General features: G+C 49.5%; 1 long non-coding RNA gene across 1 annotated transcript; it reads left to right on the top strand.

Moving 5' to 3' along the window:
* The first annotated feature begins 1,237 nt into the window (after window positions 1–1,237).
* On the top strand, window positions 1,238–3,788 carry LOC119875935. Its single transcript, XR_005352981.1, has 3 exons — window positions 1,238–2,290; window positions 2,861–2,998; window positions 3,241–3,788. It is a non-coding gene; the product is annotated as an uncharacterized LOC119875935 (long non-coding RNA).
* Window positions 3,789–5,742: the final 1,954 nt, after the last annotated feature.

Raw genomic sequence — 5,742 nt, 5'->3', positions numbered from 1 at the left:
GAAAAAGAGGGTGGCCTGTCTCTCTACAATGACTTTAAAAATATATATGTATATATATATATATATATATATATATATATATATTTTTTTTTTTGTTAATAAAAAGCAAAAAGTACCTGACCCAGGTCCACTTGGTTTAGGGTACCTGCGGCCTGTCTCTACACACAGGTGGTCACATGTCGCACACATGTGCACACAGCATTAACTCTTCACTGTGCCTTCCCACTTAGACTTCTATCTGGAGCATTGACTGCGTGTTTCCTAAGAATCTTACAAACTGTGATGTTGAAGAGCTTAGGCATTGTCGTGACCAAAGCCTTTTAACCTGTTACCATCTTCCTCCTGTGAATGTTACTTGTTCCTTATGACTGTGCACCGTTCACACCCTCAAACACTGTATTTGGGGACGCCTGGGTGGCTCAGCAGTTGAGTGTCTGCCTTTGGCCCAGTGCATGATCCTGGAGTCCTGGGATCGAGTCCTGCATCAGGCTCCCTGCAGGAAACCTGCTTATCCCTCTGCCTGTATCTCTGCCTCCCTCTCTCTCTCTGTCTCTGTCTCTCATGAATAAATAAATAGAATCTTAAAAAAAAAAAAAACACTGTATTTGTTTGTAAGAGACAGTGAGCCTTCAGAGGCAAGTGTGTGAAGGATCCGACGTGCAGCCCGAGCCCATGAGGGCGGGTGGTGGCTGAAGCCACCGAGTTCCTGGGCCTGGTGCCGGGGAGTGTTGCAGCCCAGCAGCCGGCTCTGGGTGCCACTTGTGGGGTATCCTCTGCCCGCCATGCAAAGGAGGCCCAAGGACCGCCCGCAAGCCCCAGGGTGCACGGCGTTCATCTCCAGAAACACAAGTGATGACCTACCGAGCTCCTTACAGACACTCACCACTTCCAAAGTCACGGATTTCCTTTCAACTCTAAAGAAATGTGCTGACCAGAGCTGCTTCATGCTGAGCTGTGTCTCCTTCGTCCATGTGCCACTCTGTCCCCCGGGACAGCCCCACCCCCCAGTGCCAGTCGTCCCAATAGCCCTACCAATACCCAGCACGTGATCCTCCAGGGGACTGCAGGAACCGAGTTACACGTGTGTGCCTTCCCAGGCTCGCTCAGGTGGCTCTGGTCACCTGCGTCACACTCCAGCACGGGACACAGTCCTTTCCAGGAAATGGGGGCGGGTAGGAGGGCAAAGGGAGGTTTAAAGGAAAAACAGAAACACCGGAAACAAAACCCTAATGTTCACAGGGGTTAAGACGGAGCACCCCCAAGAAGGAATCACCACGTGGGCATGCAGTGACCCCGACGCCAAGTATCTGCCCGGCTCCGTGCATCTGGGGCTGCACGGGGCTGTGCAGGCAGGTGGTGGTCCCGGCAGACCCTGGGCCGCCCGCTGGGAGCTCAGCTCCACATGTGTCCTGAGGGCAACTTCCCGCTAGAGGTGTTCTCATTTGTCTGAGAGCGGACGTGTGCTCCCGCGCCGTGTAACATACGTGCCCACTGCCCCATGAGGTCTGCCTTCATGGATTCAAACCAACAGATAGGATGGGGATGGAACTGGGCACAGTTTCAGGAGTGAGAAGCAGATGGGACCCGCGGCCACCGCCTGCCCACCCTGAGGTCTGCAGAGGGTGCAGCGCGCGACCTGACCCAAGGGCACTGACACACGCTGCCAGGATACTTCCAGGATTGGGACTGCGTCCCCATATACGAAGTTGAAGGCTAAGCTAAGCATCATCAATATGGCTGGAAAGGAGGCCCTGAGCAGTCTCAGTTTACCCAGGGAATCCGAAGCAGGATGTCTCCTGTGTGTTTCACACGGGCCGCCGTCACCGCCTATGGACCCTGGGGGAGACGAAGGTTCTGTCGATTAACACGAAATTACCACGAAGCCTACTGATAACCTACAGCAAAAGTCGGCTGCTCAGATCAGGATACCCTAATGCCTTTACTGAAATATTCTGAATTTAGCGAAGATGTATCTCCATGTCCCTGGTTTATCGCTTTCTTCATTTTAATTGTTGATCCTTTCGAGAACCTGATGAACCTACAGATCTTTCAGAAATTGGGCACCTTTTTGTTGTTGTTGTTGGGGGTGGGTTGTTTGACACAGGAGCGGACTATGGGATACACTGTGTTCATTTATGGGAACAAGTAAGATAATGTTGTGCCCAAGACTGCGAATCCCAGAAACCAACCGAGGAGCCGACACCGATGCAAACACACGAGGGTTTTTTTACAAGCTCGAGCTTGTGTCCAAGTATACCCGACACAGCGGAGCAGGGACTTGGACCCCGAGGTAGGTTCCAGCTTAGTTTTATGGGCTGGTCTAGGGGACCTCCAGAAGGGGGGGAGGGATTTCTCAAGTTCTGTTTACGTTCTGATATGCGGCTTTCAAGGGCGTTGAGCTCTGTTCTCATTCTAATATGGGGCTTAACTGAAGTAGGGTAAAGTTCAGCTCTTATTCACAGGGGCCTGAGATGGCTGTACTTGTGCTAAGGCTGAATTTAAGGTGGAATGGCTTTAATATTCTCAGCCTCCACAATAATGGGATCCAGGATGACGGGACTTCTGTTACAACTACAAGGGAGTCCACATCAACGTGTCTTGTACAGATTTTGAAATATCAAGAAATTTAGAAATAATCGAGTTCCAAGTGCTGCAGGCACTCATGACGTGATGTCACAGCATCGATTTTGTGCCTGTGCTCGGCACACAGGAAGACTCAAAGTTGAGCAAGGATCCGACCACAGCCCTGAGTGACTGCACAAGGCTGAGTTTGCAGGAGGATGATGCATTGCTCCAGTGCTTGGCATTTATGATTTTTGCTTCTTCTTCTCCCATTTCTTCCTTTCCTGGAATGAAACAGAGTTTCTGAGATTAACCCCCCAGGCTTTAAAGGCAAGTTGTTCTAGAGACTCCCTGAAGTGAAGAACTGCATTTGTCCTTGGAGCTCTGGAGAAATGCCTCAGATCTGGCCGCCCTGGGCCCCCACGGCAGGTGGCAGGTGGGTACACGTGATGCCCCCACCCCAGGGCGAGTGTCCTACCTCAGGCTGCTCCCTAGCTACAAAGCTATGGGGTGCGTTTGTCTCAGGTATCCTACCTGCTGCCCCAAGTTCTGATCTCCGCGGGTTGGTCAGAGCCACAGGCCTTGGCTCATTAAACAGTAGATGCCAAGAGAATGACTTGTAAATCATATTGATATGTCATAAAAGAATCTCACATTATTCTCGCCAATCCTGGATAGGATGGAAGCAAAACTCTGGATCGCTCTGCTGCATCATTTAGGACTTGGAGTCATTCGTGCGTCCATCTGTTCCCTCATCCACTCATTCCATGAACTTCGGTGACCATGACCTCCTGGGCCAAGCCCTCCCCACCCCCCTCCAAAAAGGTGCCGAAGGCCTGAGGCCTCCAGGAGTTCCCATCTCCCATCTCCTGGGTTCCCAGGAGCTACTAGCAGCTGTAACAAAGAAGGGATCTGATAAACGAATTCATGATGAGGTGTTAATTACTGATAAGTACTTAATGTGTTACTCCTCTTAAGATTTTTGCATTTTAATAGGACCAATTCCTTAACTGAAAGGAGTGAATTTCTAATGTTGGTCGCTCCAGGGTGTTAAAAATGAAATTTAGGGGGAATTTCCAGCATAATCCAAGAAGCATTTCCAGCACTTACTCTGTACATGATTAAGACTGGATCTCTTTTATATACATTTGTAATAGATGAAAAATAAACCAGATTGCAAATCCTTTTTTTTTTTTTTTTTTTAGCTTAAACCATGTACCAAGTTTTTGTATCAAATTGTGTAGGATAAGTAAAACTTAAATTGCATTCTATTAACCATTTGGAGTAAATTTCTGTAAGCATAGTTATGTTGAAATAAAGTGTTAAAAAACAAACAAAAAGACTGGATTTCTAAACTACATGAACATCTTAATAAGGATAGTAGTATTCACTCCTACCCCATCATAAACAGTCAATTGAATGCTGGTTTTATACTACAAAGATGAGAGGTTGACAGTCTCCAGGGAGGGTGTGACCAGATATGATTTTGATCAGTTAGGGAAGAGGCGGTATTACCATCACCTGGGTAAGCATAGCACAAGGAAGATACAAAAGTGGGGAGAAGGCCCAATGGAGAAGGGCCACGCTCCCACCATGTGCTGCTGAGCTGGTGTGAGCAGAAGGCCAGGACGCCCGGGAGAGAGCCAGAGGGCTGCCCCGGGCACCCTGATCTTTAAGGATCCTGTCTCAGGTAAGTGATTATCTCTCTCTGTTTTAAATCCAGATGCCCATTTTAAAGATGGGGCCAGGGAAAGCTGAAAAGACCCAACTGTGTCAGAACGTGTCACCGGGCTTGCCTGTGCCCTGGGAGCCCCGCATGGGTGTCTCCAGCAGGAGCCCTGGCCTTGGGGCCTCCCGCTCGCCCGCCACCCTGGGCATCCCTTCTGACCTCATGCTGCCGATGTGTGACCCCAGGGAGAAGCAGGCTTCTGCCACCATCTGGCTGCCAGGGGCCGTGTCTGTCTGCAATGGCTCCCTCCTGGCGCAGCTCGGGGAGGAGGGGTGTTCTCTCCACGAAGTGCCCAGGGCTCAGCCAGCCCAGCCTTAGATTCAAATACTTCTGTTTTAGGAAGCCAAGGACGGAAGAGCTGGGGATGATGGGCAGGGGGAGAGGGGAGACCAGGGAAGATGGACAGGGATGGGGACATATTCCTGAGGGAAGTGCGGGGAGAGGGGGGATGCAGAGGAGCCTAGGCCTGGGCCTGTATGTCGTGCAGCCCGGTCCCCATCTTCCTCAGGGGCTCAGCCCCATCCCGACTGCTGGCAGCCCCAGCCCACCGCAAAGAAGGGCTCCTACACAGAGCCCAGGGAGCCGGTCGCTCTGCATGCACCATCACATGCGATGTTCACTATCTTACTTCGCACATCGTCTCCTGCCAACAACTGTTGAGGAAGAGAAAATACTGTCCCTGAGCATCCCGGTTTTATTGCTCGGGACCCACAGGAAGAATCCAGGTCATTTTAAACTCCCTCCTAGGTTCCACAGGTGCGTAATTAGCAGAAGGGAATCTGAACAGGAGTGGGTTCAATCGGGTATCTCCTTATTACCCAAGATGTTTCATTTCTCATTATAAGGTAACTAAGACTGGGTGACCTAAATTAAAACAAAAATCAACAGCAAATTAGCTAAGTTCAAAGAGAAAATGTGACCCGCTGTGCGCTGTGTTAGAGCGAGTGGAAACCACCTGCTCTTACAGGGTGATGGGGAGTAAGCCGTCTGCAGGGCCCGGGAGGACGCCCCCCCGGGAAGCTCCTCCTCCCCGGTGATTGGACACCTCTGGGCTTCTGCTCCATGCTGACTGATTCCTTTACGAACATGTCTCATGATCTGTAATCCCACTGTTCGGTTACCGAGTTTTGACTCATTTAGCACTTTGTACCCTAGAACAGAGATTTTAAAGACCACTGAGTATGGGGACCCCTCACCCATGTCTCAACAAGCCAGGTGCCATCAGCAAATAGAAGTCTTTAAAAATTTAGTTTTATAAATAAATAAATAATTAATTAATTAATTAAAATAAAGTAAAATAAAATAAAAATTCACTTTATGTCTTTAACAGCCTGTTATTGAGGATTTCTTTGTGATGAATTCTCGTTTGCAAGGTATGTGCATGTTTTTTCACGTGTGTGTCCATGTATGGGTGTGGGTTGTGTGTGTGAGAATAAGTAGGTTAAGAGAAG

Source organism: Canis lupus, chromosome 1, assembly GCF_011100685.1.
Source record: "Canis lupus familiaris isolate Mischka breed German Shepherd chromosome 1, alternate assembly UU_Cfam_GSD_1.0, whole genome shotgun sequence".
Classification (NCBI taxonomy): Eukaryota; Metazoa; Chordata; class Mammalia; order Carnivora; family Canidae; genus Canis; species Canis lupus.
Note: the sequence above shows the minus strand (reverse complement) of the source record. Positions and strands in the feature narration are given on the sequence as shown.